The sequence below is a fragment of the Triticum urartu genome, chromosome 2A (genome assembly GCF_056163025.1).
Source record: "Triticum urartu cultivar PI428250 chromosome 2A, HENAU_Tu73, whole genome shotgun sequence".
NCBI classification, from domain to species: Eukaryota; Viridiplantae; Streptophyta; class Magnoliopsida; order Poales; family Poaceae; genus Triticum; species Triticum urartu.
In genome coordinates, this window is record NC_141874.1 from 697,096,650 (window position 1) to 697,117,260 (window position 20,611).

The following is a 20,611-nucleotide window of genomic DNA, read 5'->3' on the forward strand; positions in this document are numbered from 1 at the left end:
TATCACTTATATTGATTGCATGTGATGTTTATCTTTTGTGCATCTTATCTTGCTTTGATTGACGGTAGCATTATAAGATGATCTCTCACTAAATTTCAATATAAAAGTGTTCTTCCTGAGTATGCACCGTTGCCAAAGTTCGTCGTGCCCAGACACCACGTGATGATCGGGTGTGATAAGCTCTACGTCCATCTACAACGGGTGCAAGCCAGTTTTGCACACGCGGAATACTCAGGTTAAACTTGACGAGCCTAGCATATGCAAACATGGCCTCGGAACACTGAGACCGAAAGGTCGAGCGTGAATCATATAGTAGATATGATCAACATAGTGATGTTCACCATTGAAAGCTACTCCATTTCACGTGACGATCGGTTATGGTTTAGTTGATATGGATCACGTGATCACTTAGAGGATTAGAGGGATGTCTATCTAAGTGGGAGTTCTTAAATAATATGATTAATTGAACTTAAATTTATCATGAACTTAGTCCTGGTAGTATTAGCATATCTATGTTGTAGATCAATAGCTCGTGTTTAGCTCGCCTGTTTTATTTTTGATATGTTCCTAGAGAAAACAAAGTTGAAAGATGTTAGTAGCAATGATGTGGATTGGATCTGTGATCTGAGGTTTATCCTCATTGCTGCATAGAAGAATTATGTCCTTGATGCACCGCTAGGTGACAAACCTATTGCAGGAGCAGATGCAGATGTTATGAATGTTTGGCTAGCTCAATATGATGACTACTTGATAGTTTAGTGCACCATGCTTAAATGGCTTAGAATCGGGACTTCAAAGACGTTTTGAATGTCATGGACCATATGATTGTTGGGGAACGTAGCAGAATTTTAAAATTTTCTACGCATCACCAAGATCAATCTATGGTGTCATCTAGCAACGAGGGAGAGAGGAGTGCATCTACATACCCTTGTAGATCGCGCGCGGAAGCGTTTAAGAGAACGGGGTTGATGGAGTCGTACTCGACGTGATCCAAATCACCGATGACCAAGTGTCGAACGGACAGCACCTCCGCGTTCAACACATGTACGGTTGGGAGACGTCGCCTCCTTCTTGATCCAGCAAGGGGGAAGGAGAGGTTGATGAAGATCCAGCAGCACGACGGCGTGGTGGTGGAAGCAACGGTGATCTCGGCAGGGCTTCGCCAAGCGCAGGGAGACGGAGGAGTGTCACGGGAGGGAGAGGGAGAGGCCAGGGGCTTGGGTGTGCAGCCCTCCCTCCCCCCACTATATTTGGGTGCCTAGGGGGGGCTCCGGCCCTAGCAGATCCAATCTCCTAGGGGGGCGGCAGCCAAAGGGGGTGCCTTGCCCCCCAAGGCAAGGGTGGCGCCCCCCAACCCTAGGGTTTCCAACCCTAGGCGCAGGGGGAGGCCCAAGGGGGGCGCACCAGCCCACCAGGGGCTGGTTCCCCTCCCACTTCAGCCCATGGGGCCCTCCGGGATAGGTGGCCCCACCCGGTGGACCCCCGGGACCCTTCCGGTGGTCCCGGTACAATACCGGTGACCCCCGAAACCTTCCCGATGGCCGAAACTGGACTTCCTATATATGAATCTTTACCTCCGGACCATTCCAGAACTCCTCGTGACGTTCGGGATCTCATCCGGGACTCAGAATAACTTTCGGGTTACCGTGTGCTAATATCTCTACAACCCTAGCGTCACCGAACCTTAAGTGTGTAGACCCTACGGGTTCGGGAGACATGCAGACATGACCGAGAATCATCTCCGGTCAATAACCAACAGCGGGATCTGGATACCCATGTTGGATCCCACAAGCTCCACGATGATCTCATCGGATGAACCACGATGTCGAGGATTCAATCAATCCGTATACAATTCCCTTTGTCAATCGGTACGTTACTTGCCAGAGACTCGATCATCGGTATCCCAATACCTTGTTCAGTCTCGTTACCGGCAAGTCACTTTACTCGTACCGTAATGCATGATCTTGTGATCAACCACTTGATCACATTGAGCTCATTATGATGATGCATTGACGAGTGGGCCCAGAGATACCTCTTCGTCATACGGAGTGACAAATCCCAGTCTCGATTCATGCCAACCCAACAGACACTTTCGGAGATACCTGTAATGTACCTTTATAGTCACCCAGTTACGTTGTGACGTTTGGCACACCCAAAGCACTCCTACGGTATCCGAGAGTTGCACAATCTCATGGTCTAAGGAAATGATACTTGACATTCAGAAAAGCTATAGCAAACGAACTACACGATCTTTGAGCTATGCTTAGGATTGGGTCTTGTCCATCACATCATTCTCCTAATGATGTGATCCCGTTATCAATGACATCCAATGTCCATAGTCAGGAAACCATGACTATCTTTTGATCAACGAGCTAGTCAACTAGAGGCTCACTAGGGACGTGTTGTGGTCTATGTATTCACACATGTATTACGATTTCCGGATAACACAATTATAGCATGAACAATAGACAATTATCATGAACAAAGAAATATAATAATAACCATTTTATTATTGCCTCTAGGGCATATTTCCAATAGTCTCCCACTTGCACTAGAGTCAATATTCTAGTTACATTATGATGAATCGAACACCCATGCAGTTCTGGTGTTGATCATGTTTTGCTCTAGGGAGAGGTTTAGTCAACGGATCTGCTACATTCAGGTCCGTATGTACTTTACAAATCTCTATGTCTCCATTTTGAACACTTTCACGAATGGAGTTGAAGCGACGCTTGATATGCTTGGTCTTCCTGTGAAACCTGGGCTCCTTGGTAAGGGAAATAGCTCCAGTGTTGTCACAGAAGAGAGTCATCGGTCCCGACGCATTGGGTATGACTCCTAGGTTGGTAATGAACTCCTTCACCCAGACTGCTTCTTATGCTGCCTCCGAGACTGCCATGTACTCTGCTTCACATGTAGATCCCGCCACAACGCTTTGCTTGCAACTGCACCAGCTTACTGCCCCACCATTCAAAATATACACGTATCCGGTTTGTGACTTAGAGTCATCCAGATCTGTGTCGAAGCTAGCATCGACGTAACCCTTTACGACGAGCTCTTCGTCACCTCCATAAACGAGAAACATATCCTTAGTCCTCTTCAGGTACTTCAGGATATTCTTGACCGCTGTCCAGTGTTCCATGCCGGGATTACTTTGGTACCTTCCTACCAAACTTACGGCAAGGTTTACATCAGGTCTGGTACACAGCATAGCATACATGATAGACCCTATGGCCGAGGCATAGGGGACGACACTCATCTTTTCTCTATCTTCTGCCGTGGTCGGGCATTGAGGCGTGCTCAATCTCGTACCTTGCAATACAGGCAAGAACCCCTTCTTTGACTGATCCATTTTGAACTTCTTCAATTTCTTGTCAAGGTACGTACTCTGTGAAAGACCAATGAGGCGTCTCGATCTATCTCTATAGATCTTGATGCCTAATATATAAGCGGCTTCTCCAAGGTCCTTCATTGAAAAACACTTGTTCAAGTAGGCCTTTATGCTTTCCAAGAATTCTATATCATTTCCCATCAACAGTATGTCATCCACATACAATATGAGAAATGCTACAGAGCTCCCACTCACTTTATTGTAAATGCAGGCTTCTCCATAATTCTGCATAAACCCAAACGCTTTGATCATCTCATAAAAACGAATGTTCCAACTCCGAGATGCTTGCACCAGCCCATAAATCGAGCGTTGGAGCTTGCACACCTTGTCAGCATTCTTAGGATCGACAAAACCTTCCGGCTGCATCATATACAGTTCTTCCTTAAGGAAACCATTAAGGAATGCCGTTTTGACGTCCATTTGCCATATCTCATAATCATAGAATGCGGTAATTGCTAACATGATTCGGACAGACTTTAGCTTCGCTACGGGTGAGAAAGTCTCATCGTAGTCAACCCCTTGAACTTGTCGATAACCCTTAGCGACAAGCCGAGCATTACAGATGGTCACATTACCATCCGCGTCTGTCTTCTTCTTAAAGATCCATTTATTTTCTATGGCTCGCCAATCATCGGGCAAGTCAGTCAAAGTCCATACTTCATTTTCATACATGGATCCTATCTCGGATTTCATGGCTTCCAGCCATTTGTCGGAATCCGGGCACGCCATCGCTTCTTCATAGTTCGAAGGTTCACCGTTGTCTAACAACATGATTTCCAAGACAGGGTTGCCGTACCACTCTGGTGTGGAACGTGTCCTTGTGGACCTACGAAGTTCAGTAGCAACTTGATCTGAAGTTTCATGATCATCATCATCAACTTCCTCTCTAGTCGGTGCAGGCACCTCAGGAACATTTTCTTGAGCTGCGCCAATTACCGGTTCAAGAGATAATACTTCATCAAGTTCTACTTTCCTCCCACTTATTTCTTTTGAGAGAAACTCTTCCTCTAGAAAGGACCCATTCTTGGCAACAAAGATCTTGCCCTCGGATCTGAGATAGAAGGTATACCCAATAGTTTCTTTAGGGTATCCTATGAAGACGCATTTTTCTGACTTGGGTTCGAGCTTTTCAGGTTGAAGTTTCTTGACATAAGCATCGCATCCCCAAACTTTTAGAAACAATAGCTTAGGTTTCTTCCCAAACCATAATTCATACGGTGTCGTCTCAACGGATTTCGACGGAGCCCTATTTAAAGTGAATGCGGCAGTCTCTAAAGCATAGCCCCAAAATGACAGTGGTAAATCGGTAAGAGACATCATAGATCGCACCATATCCAATAGAGTGCGATTACAACGTTCGGACACACCATTACGCTGAGGTGTTCCAGGCGGCGTGAGTTGTGAAACTATTCCACATTTTCTTAAGTGTGTGCCAAATTCGTTACTCAAGTATTCTCCCCCATGATCTGATCGCAAGGACTAGATTTTCCTGTCACGTTGATTCTCAACCTCACTCTGAAATTCCTTGAACTTTTCAAAGGTCTCAGACTTGTGTTTCATTAAGTAGACATACCCATATCTACTCAAGTCATCAGTGAGGGTGAGAACATAACTTAGTGGTTTTATTCACCATCAACACTTGATGTTCCTTTTTGATTTCCACCTCTGCTGATTTCAGCATTGAATATACCTCAGGAATGGTCTTTTCCATCCCCTGCATATTGAAGTTCATCACAAAGCTCTTGTAGCTCGGTGGAAGCGACTGAAGGATTCTGTCAATGACCGCGTCATCCGGGAGATTAACTCCCAGCTGAGTCAAGCGGTTATGCAACCCAGACATTTTGAATATGTGCTCACTGACAGAACTATTTTCCTCCATCTTACAGCTGAAGAACTTGTCGGAGACTTCATATCTCTTGACCCGGGCATGAGCTTGGAAAACCATTTTCAGCTCTTCGAACATCTCATATGCTCCGTGTCTCTCAAAACGCTTTTGGAGCCCCGGTTCTAAGCTGTAAAGCATGCCGCACTGAACGAGGGAGTAATCATCAGCATGTGACTGCCAAGCGTTCATAACGTCTTGGTTCTCTGGGATGGGTGCGTCACCTAGCGGTGCTTGTAGGACATAATCTTTCTTGGCAGCTATGAGGATGATCCTCAGGTTCCGGACCCAGTCCGTATAGTTGTTGCCATCGTCTTTTAGCTTGGTTTTCTCTAGGAACGCGTTGAAGTTGAGGGCAACATTAGCGTGGGCCATTTGATCTACAAGACATAGTGTAAAGATTTTAGACTAAGTTCATGATAATTAAGTTCATCTAATCAAATTACTCAATGAACTCCCACTTAGATAGACATCCCTCTAGTCATCTAAGTGAAACATGATCCGAGTCAACTAGACCGTGTCCGATCATCACGTGAGACGGACTAGCAAACATCGGTGAACATCTTCATGTTGATCGTATCTTCTATATGACGCATGCTCAACCTTTCGGTCTTCCGTGTTCCGAGGCCATGTCTGTACATGCTAGGCTCGTCAAGTTAACCTAAGTGTATTGTGTGTGTAAATCTTGTTGGGGAACGTAGCATAAATTCAAAAAAATTCCTACGTGTCACCAAGATCAATCTATGGAGAGACTAGCAACGAGGGGAAGGAGAGTGCATCTACATACCCTTGTAGATCGCTAAGCGGAAGCATTCAAGAGAACGGGGTTGATGGAGTCGTACTCGTCGTGATTCAAATCACCGATGATCCTAGTGCCGAACGGACGACACCTCCGCGTTCAACACACATACAGCCTGACGTTGTCTCCCACGCCTTGATCCAGCAAGGAGAGAGGGAGAGGTTGAGGAAGACTCCATCCAGCAGCAGCACAACGGCGTGGTGGTGATGGAGGAGCGTGGCAATCTTGCAGGGCTTCGCCAAGCACCGCGGGAGAGGAGGAAGGAGAGGGAGGGCTGCACCAACGAGAGAGATCTAATCGCGCGTTATGAGCAGCCCCTATGCCTCACTATATATAGGGGAGAGGGAGGAGGGTGCGCCCCCTCTAGGGTTCCCACCCCTAGGGGGGGAGGCAGCCCTAGATGGGAAAGGGGAGGCGGCCAAGAGGAGGTTTCCCTCCCCCCCCCCCAAGGCACCTAGGAGGTGCCTTCCCCTCCTAGGACTCTTCCTTTAGGGTTTCCCCACACTAGGCGCATGGGCCCTAGGGGAAAGTGGCGCCCCAGCCCACTTTGGGCTGGATCCCTTTCCCACTTCAGCCCATGGGACCCTCCGGGATAGGTGGCCCCACCCGGTGGACCCCCAGGACCCTTCCGGTGGTCCCGGTACAATACCGATGACCTCGAAACTTGTCCCGATGGCCGAAATAGGACTTCCCATATATAAATCTTTACCTCCGGACCATTCCGGAACTCCTCGTGATGTCCAGGATCTCGTCCGAGACTCCGAACAACATTTGGTAACCACATACAAACTTCCTTTATAACCCTAGCGTCATCGAACCTTAAGTGTGTAGACCCTACGGGTTCGGGAGACATGCAGACATGACCGAGACGTTCTCCGGTCAATAACCAACAGCGGGATCTGGATACCCATGTTGGCTCCCACATGTTCCACGATGATCTCATCGGATGAACCACGATGTCAAGGACTTAATCAATCCCGTATACAATTCCCTTTGTCTAGTGGTATTGTACTTGCCCGAGATTCGATCGTCGGTATCCCTATACCTTGTTCAATCTCGTTACCGGCAAGTCTCTTTACTCATTCCGTAACACATCATCCCGTGATCAACTCCTTGATCACATTGTGCACATTATGATGATGTCCTACCGAGTGGGCCCAGAGATACCTCTCCGTTTACACGGAGTGACAAATCCCAGTCTCGATTCGTGCCAACCCAACAGACACTTTCGGAGATACCCGTAGTGCACCTTTATAGTCACCCAGTTACGTTGTGACGTTTGGTACACCCAAAGCACTCCTACGGTATCCGGGAGTTGCACAATCTCATGGTCTAAGGAAATGATACTTGACATTAGAAAAGCTTTAGCATACGAACTACACGATCTTTGTGCTAGGCTTAGGATTGGGTCTTGTCCATCACATCATTCTCCTAATGATGTGATCCCGTTATCAACGACATCCAATGTCCATGGTCAGGAAAGCGTAACCATCTATTGATCAACTAGCTAGTCAACTAGAGGCTTACTAGGGACATGGTGTTGTCTATGTATCCACACATGTATCTGAGTTTCCTATCAATACAATTATAGCATGGATAATAAACGATTATCATGAACAAGGAAATATAATAATAACTAATTTATTATTGCCTCTAGGGCATATTTCCAACAAATCTGGCTTACACCCGTTGTATTCGAACGTTAGAATCTATCACACCCGATCATCACGTGGTGCTTCGAAACAACGAACCTTCGCAACGGTGCACAGTTAGGGGGAACACTTTCTTGAAATTATTATGAGGGATCATCTTATTTAAGCTACCATCGTTCTAAGCAAATAAGATGTAAAACATGATAAACATCACATGCAATCAAATGGTGACATGATATGGCCAATATCATTTGCTCCTTTTGATCTCCATCTTCGAGGCTTCATGATCATCGTTGTCACCGGCATGACACCATGATCTCCATCATCATGATCTCCATCATTGTGTCTTCTTGAAGTTGTCTCGCCATCTATTACTTCTACTACTACGGCTAACGCTTTAGCAATAAAGTAAAGTAATTACATGACGTTTATGTTGACACGCAGGTCATAAATAAATTAAGACAACTCCTATGGCTCCTGCCGGTTGTCATACTCATCGACATGCAAGTCGTGATTCCTATTACAAGAACATGATCATCTCATACATCACATATATCATTCATAACATCCTTTTGGCCATATCACATCACACGGCACATGCTGCAAAAACAAGTTAGACATCCTCTAATTGTTGTTGCAAGTTTTTACGTGGCTGCTATAGGTTTCTAGCAAGAACGTATCTTACCTACGCCAAAACCACAACATGATATGCCTATTTACCCTTCATAAGGACCCTTTTCATCGAATCCGATCCGACTAAAGTGGGAGAGACAGACACCCGCCAGCCACCTTATGCAACTAGTGCATGTCAATCGGTGGAACCAGTCTCACGTAAGCGTACGTGTAAGGTCGGTCCGGGCCGCTTCATCCCACGATGCCGCCGAATCAAGATAAGACTTGTAACGGCAAGCAAATTGACAATATCGACGCCCACAACTGCTTTGTGTTCTACTCGTGCATAGAAACTACGCATAGACCTAGCTCATGATGCCACTGTTGGGGAACGTAGCAGAATTTGAAAATTTTCTACGCATCACCAAGATCAATCTATGGAGTCATCTAGCAACGAGGGAGAGGGGAGTGCATCTACATACCCTTGTAGATCGCACGCGGAAGCGTTCAAGAGAACGGGGTTGATGGAGTCGTACTCGTCGTGATCCAAATCACCGATGACCTAGCGCCGAACGGACGGCACCTCCGCGTTCAACACACGTACGGTTGGGAAGACGTCTCCTCCAACTTGATCTAGCAAGGGGGAAGGAGAGGTTGATGAAGATCCATCAGCACGACGGCGTGGTGGTGGAAGCAACGGTGATCTCGGCAGGGCTTCGCCAAGCTCAGGGAGAGGGAGGAGTGTCACGGGAGGTAGAGGGAGGCGCCAGGGGCTAGGGTGTGGCTGCCCTCCCTACCTCCCCACTATATATAGGGTCCCTAGGGGGGCGCCGTCCCTAGGAGATCCAATCTCCAAGGGGGGGCGGCGGCCAAGGGGGTGGCTTGCCCCCCAAGCCAAGTGGGGCGCCCCCCACCCCTAGGGTTTCCATCCCTAGGCGCAGGGGGAGGCCCGAGGGGGGCGCACCAGCCGACTAGGGGCTGGTTCCCCTCCCATTTCAGCCCATGGGGCCCTCCGGGATAGGTGGCCCCACCCGGTGGACCCCCGGGACCCTTCCGGTGGTCCCGGTACAATACCGATTACCCCTGAAACTTTCCCGATGGCCGAAACTTGACTTCCTATATATAAATCTTCACCTCCGGACCATTCCGGAACTCCTCGTGACGTCTGGGATCTCATCCGGGACTTCGAACAACTTTTCGGTTACCGTATACTAATATCTCAACAACCTAGCGTCACCGAACCTTAAGTGTGTAGACCCTATGGGTTCGGGAGACACACAGACATGACCGAGACGACTCTCCGGTCAATAACCAACAGCGGGATCTGGATACCCATGTTGGCTCCCACATGCTCCTCGATGATCTCATCAGATGAACCACGATGTCGAGGATTCAATCAATCCGTATACAATTCCCTTTGTCAATCAGTACGTTACTTTCCCGAGACTCGATCATCGGTATCCCAATACCTCGTTCAGTCTCGTTACCAGCAAGTCACTTTACTCGTACCGTAATGCATGATCCCGTGATCAACCACTTGGTCACATTGAGCTCATTATGATGATGCATTACCGAGTGGGCCCGGAGATACCTCTCCGTCATACGGAGTGACAAATCCCAGTCTCGATTCGTGCCAACCCAGCAGACACTTTCGGAGATACCTGTAGTGTACCTTTATAGTCACCCAGTTACGTTGTGCCATTTGGCACACCCAAAGCACTCCTACGGTATCCTGGAGTTGCACAATCTCATGGTCTAAGAAAATGATACTTGACATTTGGAAAAGCTATAGCAAACGAACTACACGATCTTTGAGCTATGCTTAGGATTGGGTCTTGTCCATCACATCATTCTCCTAATGATGTGATCCCGTTATCAATGACATCCAATGTCCATAGTCAAGAAACCATGACTATCTTTTGATCAACGAGCTAGTCAACTAGAGGCTCACTAGGGACGTGTTGTGGTCTATGTATTCACACATGTATTACGATTTCCGGATAACACAATTATAGCATGAACAATAGAAAATTATCATGAACAAAGAAATATAATAATAACCATTTTATTATTGCCTCTAGGGCATATTTCCAACAAGTGGTACGGTAATCCTGTTCTGGAAGTCATGTTACTTGACCATGACGAACCTATGAACTATGAGGAAGCGGTGATGAGCCCAGATTCCACGAAATGGCTTGAGGCCATGAAATCTGAGATGAGATCCATGTATGAGAACAAAGTATGGACTTTGATTGACTTGCCCAATGATCGGCGAGCCATTGAGATTAAATGGATCTTCAAGAGGAAGACGGAGGCCGATAGTAGTGTTACTATCTACAAAGCTAGAATTGTCGCAAAAAAGGTTTTCGACAAGTTCAAGGTGTTGACTATGATGAGAGTTTCTCACTCGTATCTATGCTTAAGTCTGTCCGAATCATGTTAGCAATTGCCGCATTTTATGAAATTTGGCAAATGGATAAACAAAACTGCATTCCTTAATGGATTTATTAAAGAAGAGTTGTATATGATGCAACCAGAAGGTTTTGTCAATCCTAAAGGTGCTAACAAAATATGCAAGCTCCAGCGATCCATCTATGGACTGGTGCAAGCATCTCGGAGTTGGAATATATGCTTTGATAAGTTGATCAAAGCATATAGTTTTATACAGACTTGCGGTGAAGCCTGTATTTACAAGAAAGTGAGTGGGAGTACTACAGCATTTCTGATAAGTATATGTGAATAACATATTGTTGATCAGAGATAATGTAGAATTATCCTGCAAAGCATAAAGGAGTGTTTGAAAGGAGTTTTTCAAAGAAATACCTCGGTGAAGCTGCTTACATATTGAGCATCAAGATCTTTAGAGATAGATCAAGACGCTTGATAAGTTTTTCAATGAGTACATACCTTGACAAGATTTTGAAGTAGTTCAAAATGGAACAGTCAAAGAAAGAGTTCTTGCCTGTGTTACAAGGTGTGAAACTGGGTAAGACTCAAAGCCCGACCACGGCAGAAGATAGAAAGAGAATGAAAGTCATTCCCTATGCCTTGGCCATAGGTTCTATAAAATATGCCATGTTGTGTACCAGATCTATTGTATACCCTATACTGATTTTGGTAAGGGAGTACAATAGTGATCTAGGAGTAGATCACTGGACAGCGGTCAAAATTATCCTTAGTGGAATAAGGATATGTTTCTCGATTATGCAGGTGAAAAAAAAGTTCGTCGTAAAGGGTTACGTCGATGCAAATTTTGACATTGATCCAGATGACTCTAAATCTCAATCTGGATACATATTGAAAGTGGGAGCAATTAGCTAGAGTAGCTCCGTGCAGAGCATTGTTGACATAGAAATTTGCAAAATACTTACGGATCTGAATGTGGCAGACCTGTTGACTAAACTTCTCTCACAAGCAAAACATGATCACACCTTAGTACTCTTTGGGTGTTAATCACATAGCGATGTGAACTACTGACTCTAGTAAACCCTTTGGGCGTTGGTCACATGTCGATGTGAACTATGGGTGTTAATCACATGGTGATGTGAACTATTGGTATTAAATCACATGGCGATGTGAACTAGATTATTGACTCTAGTGCAAGTGGGAGACTGAAGGAAATATGCCCTAGAGGCAATGATAAAGTTATTATTTATTTCCTTATATCATGATAAATGTTTATTATTCATGCTAGAATTGTATTAACCGGAAACATAATACATGTGTGAATACATAGACAAACAGAGTGTGACTAGTATGCCTCTACTTGACTAGCTCGTTGATCAAAGATGGTTATGTTTCCTAACCATAGACATGAGTTGTCATTTGATTAAAGAGATCACATCATTAGGAGAATGATGTGATTGACTTGACCCATTTCGTTAGCTTAGCACTTGATCGTTTAGTTTGTTGCTATTGCTTTCTTCATGACTTATTGTGACGCCCCGAGACCATTGCGCCAGGTGTCTTCCAGTTATTCGCCACATTGCCATGTCATTCGCTTGCTTGTTGCATCTTGTCATGTCATTATGTGCATTGCATCATCATGTTTTCAAAACCTGCATCCGTCCGGGTTCCCCCAGTTCCGTCCGTTGTCCGTTTTGAGTCCAACCACACTTGCACGCGCCCGCGGCATGTCCGAAATATTATTTTATAAGTGGCAGGAAAATGTTCTCGGAATGGGTTGAAAGTTGGAGTGTGGTCTTATTATAGTGTAGATAGACCGCCTGTCAAGTTCCATCGCATTCGGAGTTCGTTTGATAGCCCAACCGTTAAACTATAGCGGCATTATAGCCGGTCTAATGTCGGACGTTTTTGGTCTCCGGAAACAGTCGCCGGGCCTTCCTCTCTTCTCTTCTCTCAGCTCGAGACCATCTACATAGCTCACTACCTACCGCCAGGTCCAACCTAACCTCTCTCGTCAGCCCGCAGCCCCCCTCGCGCGCGTCCGAAAGTTGTCCCGAACCCGACCCGGGGAGTCGTCACTGTTGTGTCCGGATCATCCCCAAACGTCTACAAAACATCTCTGTTTTGTTTATTGGACTCCCTAACCAATTTATTATCGACCGCCTGATTACGATCGGACGGACCAAGTTAACCCCTTCCCTAATCCCCTGCCTATATAAACTCTAGCCTAACCCTAAAATCTAGCCCGCTTGTCCCATCAGTCCATCCGCGCCGCCACCTGATGCCTTCCTCCTCCTTGCATTCCGTGCCAAGCCAATCAGATCCACCTTCTCCTATACTCCTCTCGATCCCCACCAATCAGAGCCCCCATGGCCCTTCTCGACCAACAGAGCTCGCCCGCCTCCTCTGCCTTGACCCCGACGCCCTTCGGCTTTGCCGTAGCACCGCTGGACCAGCAGCCCTCGCCGCCCTTCTCTGTTTTCCTCCATCCTTCTTCCACCTCCCTATTTTCTTTCTTGTTGCTACAGGGAGTTGGAGCAGGCATGGCGCCCGAGCGCCTCAAGTTCGTCACCCGCCGCCGGCCTGCTACCTCCACCGCCTGGAGCCGTGCCTTCGTTCGCCGCCATGTCCTTCCTGGAGCCCCGCTGCAACCGCTCCTTGACGCCCGCACCGTCCGCTCACGTAGGCCACGACCAGACCCGCCGCTTTCCGCACCTCCTTTGACCCTGGATCCGCTGCGCTGCCTGCAGCTGCGCCAAGACGCTGCCGCTGCTCTGCTTCCGACGAGCAAAGGACGAGGCGCCCGTTCGCCCAGCGCCGCTCGTCGCCTTCGCCAAGTCCCCTGTGCTGCCGGAGCCCCATGACCCCGCGCCAAGCCTCCTCCCTGCCTCCTCGACCACCATGCCGACCCGTTCGCTTCTCTGTTTCCGGCGACAGGACGCGCCGAGCCTTCGTTGACATCCAGCGAGTGCCGAGTCTACGGCGTCGTCGGTCTCCAGGTCGCTGCCCTCCTCACCGGAGTCCCTCAAGCCGCCGCTAGACCCGCTGTTGTGGCCTCCTGCATCGCCGGCGTCCTCTGCATCGAAGCAGATGTAGAGTAGGACGAGCGCCCTGAACCGCCCTGTATCGATGTGCGTTGACCGCGCCCCGGCCCAGCTGCTCTCCTCCAGTGCCGCGCAGGCCCAGCTCCCTTCAGCCGCGCAAGCCCAGTTCCCACGCGAGGCCCAGATCCCGCACCGGCCTACCACTGTTACACCGACCGGGCCTCGGCCAAGGGTGAGCAGCCCCCCCAGCGCCTCTGATATTTTTTTCCGCCAATCGGGCCATCCTGTTTTAGCCCATTGTATTTTTTTATGCACTGCAAATTTTGCCATTTAACCAGAGACTGTCTGTTTTATAGAAAACCCCTCATAGTTCATGCATATAATAACTTAATAAGTAAGCATCATATGGAAAAACTTAATATATGAAACTTGCTTAGAATTTTGTCTAGTTTCATAATTTGCCATTTTCATCTATGTTTAAAATGTTTAAAATGCGGTTTGATTAAATTTGCCCCTATGCCATGTTAAAATGCTTTAATTCATAACTAAATAACCGTAGCTCGGATTTAAATCATCTTTATATGTAAATGGGGTAGAAAATGCCTAATTTAACATGGTGGCATCACTTTGCATGTTTAACAACCCTAAAATTGTGTTTAGGGCAAAACAGTACCTAATTCATTATTATGCACATGAGGAGTTTCCGGACTTGTTGTTTTGTTGTTCCGGCCTCATTTAAACTTGCCTAGACTAGATAGTTTCTTCATGCTTCACCTCTTGCCATGCTAGCAACATTTAATCTTGTTGGGTACATAACGAGATCGAACTAAATAATGGAATGTGGTGTTTTGTCAATATGCATCCCGATGCATATTGAGCTCCATTGAACTTGTAGTGTTGTTTGTGCATGTCTCCATGCGATGCTTCATGAAACCGGACATGCATCATACTTGATTGTGCATCATGCCATGTTTATGTGATGGTTGTTTACTATGTTGTTTGCTCCTTTCCGGTGTTGCTTCTTCGGGTTGGTTCCGATAACGTCGTGTGTGTGAGGATCCGTTCGACTACGTCTGTTTGTCTTCTTCATGGACTCGTCCTTCTTCCTTGTGGGATCTCAGGCAAGATGACCATACCCTCGAAATCACTTCTATCTTTGCTTGCTAGATGCTCGCTCTTTTGCTATGCCTATGCTGCGATACCTACCACTTGCTTATCATACCTCCTATATTGTTGAACCAAGCCTCTAACCCACCTTGTCCTAGCAAACCGTTGTTTGGCTATGTTACCGCTTTGCTCAGCCCCTCTTATAGCGTTGTTAGTTGCAGGTGAAGATGAAGTTTGTTCCTTGTTAGAACATGGAGATGTTGTTCCTTGTTGGAACATGTTAACTTGTTGGGATATCACAATATCTCTTATTTAATTAATGCATCTATATACTTGGTAAAGGGTGGAAGGCTCGGCCTTATGCCTGGTGTTTTGTTCCACTCTTGCCGCCCTAGTTTTCGTCATATCGGTGTTATTTCCCAGATTTTGCGTTCCTTACGCGGTTGGGTTATAATGGGAACCCCTTGACAGTTCACCTTGAATAAAACTCCTCCAGCAATGCCCAACATTGGTTTTACCATTTGCCACCTAGCCTTTTCTTTCCCTTGGGTTCTGCAGACTCAAAGGTCATCATTATTTTACCCCCCCCCCCTGGGCCAGTGCTCCTCTGAGTGTTGGTCCAAACTAGAGCCTTGTGCAGCGCCCCTGAAAGTGCAACTATCCCTAGGTGGTTTTGGTAATTCATAACAACATATAGCTCATTGAGCTAATGCTATTCCAAGATAATTATTTCAGGAAAGCTCAATGATTGGCATGGCATGGATGTGAAAGTGGAACCCTCAAAATGCTAAGGACAAAGGATTGGCTCAAGCTCAAAAGCTCAAGACTCTTCATTTTATATTTTAGTGATCCAAGATCACATTGAGTCTTTAGGAAAAGCCAATACTATCAAGGAGGGATGAGGTGTTGCTTAATGAGCCTCTTGCTTCATGTGCTTAGTGATATGCTCCAAAACCCTCAGCTACTTTCCCACTTCCACATATGACCTAAACCCTAAGCCAAACTCGGTCCTGCCGATTCTTCCTATCCGGCGCCACCGAGTTTTCATTTGTCATAAGCCACTGCCAAACCCTAGCAATTCGGTCCTACCGATAGGGATCTCGGTCTCACCGAGATGGGGTTGCAAACTCTCTGTTTCCCTTTCGTAACTTTTCGGTCTCACCGAAAGAGCGAATCGGTCCCACCGAGATTGCAATCTAAATTCAGTGTTTCCCTTTGTAACTTTTCAGTCTCACCAAAGAGCAAATCGGTCCCACCGAGTTTGCCTGACCAACTCTCTGGTTAGCTAATTACCAAATTCGGTCTCACCGAGTTTGTGTAATCGGTCTCACCGAGATTACGTTATGCCCAAACCCTAACCATATCGGTCCTACCGAGTTGCATGTCAGTCCCACCGAAAATCTCTAACGGTCACTAGGTTTACATTTTCGGTCCGACCGAGTTTGTTGATTCGGTCCCACCGAGATTGGAAAACTGTGTGTAATGGTTGGATTTTGTGTGGAGGCTATATATACCCCTCCACCTCCTCTTCACTTATGGAGAGAGCCATCAGAACACATACACCATTCCAACTCATTTGTTCTGAGAGAGAACCACCTACTCATGTGTTGAGACCAAGACATTCCATTCCTACCATATGAATCTTGATCTCTAGCCTTCCCAAGTTGCTTTCCACTCAAATCTTCTTTCCACCAAATCCAAATCCTATGAGAGAGAGTTGAGTGTTGGGGAGACTATCATTTGAAGCACAAGAGCAAGGAGTTCATTACCTACACACCATTTGTTACTTCTTGGAGAGTGGTGTCTCCTAGATTGGCTAGGTGTCACTTGGGAGCCTCCGACAAGATTGTGGAGTTGAACCAAGGAGTTTGTAAGGGCAAGGAGATCGCCTACTTCGTGAAGATCTACCGCTAGTGAGGCAAGTCCTGTGTGGGCGATGGCCATGGTGGGATAGACAAGGTTGCTTCTTCGTGGACCCATTGTGGGTGGTTGCTTCTTCGTGGACCCTTCGTGGGTGGAGCCCTGTGTGGACTCGCGCAACCGTTACCCTTGGGTGGAGCCCTGTGTGGACTCGCGCAACCGTTACCCTTCGTGGGTTGAAGTCTCCATCAACGTGGATGTAGGATAGCACCACCTATCCGCACCACGGGAAAAACATCCGTGTCTCCAATTGCGTTTGAATTCTCCAAACCCTTCCCTTTACATTCTTGCAAGTTGCATGCTTTACTTTCCACTGCCTATATACTCTTTGCATGCTTGCTTGAATTATGTGATGATTGCTTGACTTGTCCTAAATTAGCTAAAATCTGCCAAGAACTAAAATTGGGAAAAGGTTAAGTTTTTATTTGGTCAAGTAGTCTAATCACCCCCCTCTAGACATACTTTCGATCCTACAGCCCCCTCGGGGAAACCTGAGGTTTGGTTTTTTAGTTGTATGGAGCGCTCATCTGAGTGTGCCCTGAGAACGAGATATGTGCAGCTCCTATCGGGATTTGTCAGCACATTCGGGCGGTGTTGCTGGACTTGTTTTACCATTGTCGAGGATGTCTTGTAAAACCGGGATGCCGAGTCTGATCGGGATATCTCGAGAGAAGGAATATCCTTCGTTGACCGTGAGAGCTTGTGATGGTCTAAGTTGGGACTCCCTGCAGGGATTTGAACTTTCAAAAGCCGTGCCCGCGGTTATGGGCAGATGGGAATTTGTTAATGTCCGGTTGTAGATAACATGAAACTTAACTTAATTAAAATGAATCAACCGCGTGTGTTACCGTGATGGTCTCTTCTCGGCGGAGTCCGGGATGTGAACACGGTGTTGGAGTAATGCTTGACGTAGGTTGTTATAGGATCACTTCTTGATCATAGTTCTTCGTTCGTGCTTTGCCTTCTCTTCTCGCTCTCTTTTGCGAACAGGATAGCCACCATATATGCTAGTCTCTTGCTGCAGCTCCACATATTACCTTGCCCTACCTATAAGCTTAAATAGTCTTGATTGCGAGGGTGCGAGATTGCTGAGTCCCCGTGACTCACAGTTTACTTCCAAAACCAAATGCAGGGACCGATGATAACGTTCCAGATGATGCGCTTGAGCTCAAGTGGGAGTTTGATGAAGACTCTCGTCGTTACTATGTGTCTTTCCCAGATGATCAGTAGTGGTGCCCAGTTGGGGCGATCGGGGACCGTGTCGCATGTTGGGGTTGATCTTTTATTTTGGTACCGTAGTCGGACCATGAGTGTATTGGATGGTTGTAATGTTATTCATGTATTTGTGTGACGTGGCGAGTGTAAGCCAACTATGTGAAGGAAATATGCCCTAGAGGCAATAATAAAGTTATTATTTATTTCCTTATATCATGATAAAAGTTTATTATTCATGCTAGAACTGTATTAACTGGAAACATAATACATGAGTATGCCTCTACTTGACTAGCTCGTTAATCAAAGATGGTTGTGTTTCCTAACCATGGACAAAGAGTTGTCATTTGATTAATGGGATCACATCATTAGTTGAATGATCTGATTGACATGACCCATTCCATTAGCTTAGCACCCGATCGTTTAGTATGTTGCTATTGCTTTCTTCATGACTTATACATGTTCCTATGACTATGAGATTATGCAACTCCCGTTTGCCGGAGGAACACTTTATGTGCTACCAAACGTCACAACGTAACTGGGTGATTATAAAGGAGCTCTACAGGTGTCTCCAAAGTGTAGGATCGAAGTATGTCTAGAGGGGGGGTGATTAGACTACTTGACCAAATAAAAACTTAACCTTTTCCCAATTTTAGTTCTTGGCAGATTTTAGCTATTTTAGTACAAGTCAAGCAATCGTCACACAATTCAAGCAAGCATGCAAAGAGTATATTGGCAGCGGAAAGTAAAGCATGCAACTTGCAAGAATATAAAGGGAAGGGTTTGGAGAATTCAAACGCTATTGGAGACACGGATGTTTTTCCCATGGTTCGGATAGGTGGTGCTATACTACATCCACGTTGATGGAGACTTCAACCCACGAAGGGTAACGGTTGCGCGAGTCCACACAGGGCTCCACCCAAGGGCAACGGTTGCGCGAGTCCACGAAGGGCTCCACCCATGAAGGGTCCACGAAGAAGCAACCACCCACAAAGGGTCCACGAAGAAGCAACCTTGTCTATCCCACCATGGCCATCGCCCACGAAGGACTTGCCTCACTAGCGGTAGATCTTCACGAAGTAGGCGATGTCCTTGCCCTTACAAACTCCTTGGTTCAACTCCACAATCTTGTCGGAGGCTCCCAAGTGACACCTAGCCAATCTAGGAGACACCACTCTCCAAGAAGTAACAAATGGTGTGTAGCTAATGAACTCCTTGCTCTTGTGCTTCAAATGATAGTCTCCCCAACACTCAACTCTCTCATAGGATTTGGATTTGGTGGAAAGAAGATTTGAGTGGAAAGCAACTTGGGAAGGCTAGAGATCATGATTCATATGGTAGGAATGGGATGTCTTGATCTCAACACATGAGTAGGTGGTTCTCTCTCAGAACAAATGATTTGGAATGATGTGTGTGTTCTGATGGCTCTCTCTTGGAATGAGAAAGAGGTGGAGTGGTATATATAGCCTCCACACAAAATCCAACCGTTACACAGTTTTCCAATCTCGGTGGGACCGAATCATAAAACTCGGTCTGACCGAAATAGTAAACCTAGTGACCGTTAGGAATTTCGGTGGGATTGACATGCAACTCGGTAGGACCGATTCGGTTAGGGTTTGGGCATAATGTAATCTCGGTGAGACCGATTACACAAACTCGGTGAGACCGAGTTTGGTAATTAGCTAACCAGAGAGTTGGTCAGGCAAACTCGGTGGGACCGATTTGCTCTTTCGGTGGAACCGAGTGGAACTCGGTGAGACCGAAAAGTTACAAAGGGGAAACACTGAGTTTACATTGCAATCTCGGTGGGACCGATTCGCTCTTTCGGCGGGACCGAAAAGTTACGAAAGGGAAACAGAGAGTTTGCAACCCCATCTCGGTGGGACCAAGATCCTTATCGGTAGAACCGAATTGCTAGGGTTTGGCAGTGGCTAATGACAAGTGAAACTCGGTGGCGCCGGATAGGAAGAATAGGTAGGACCGAGTTTGGCTTAGAGTTTAGGTCATATGTGGATATTGGAAAGTAGTTGAGGGTTTTGGAGCATATCACTAAGCACATGAAGCAAGAGGCTCATTAAGCAACACCTCATCCCTCCTTAATAGTATTGGCTTTTCCTATGGAATCAATGTGATCTTGGATCACTGAAATAAAAATGAAGAGTCTTGAGCTTTTGAGCTTGAGCCAATCCATTGTCCTTAGCATTTTGAGGGTTCCACTTTCATATCCATGCCATGCCAATCATTGAGCTTTCCTGAAATAATCATCTTGGAATAGCATTAGCTCAATGAGCTATATGTTGTTATGAATTACCAAAACCACCTAGGGATAGTTGCACTTTCAATCTCCCCCTTTTTGGTAATTGATGACAACATATAGATCAAAGCTTCGACAAATGATAATAAGCATGAAATATATCGTCGCTTTGAGAAGTATGTGATAAGTAAGAGCTCCCCCTAAATTTGTGCATATTTAAAATTTGCTTTGGACTACAAATGCACAAAGAGTTAGAATCATGGGTTACTCTTCCATGTCACATACATCTTGGTGGAGCGCTCAAAATGATAAGATTGAAATACATGCACTCA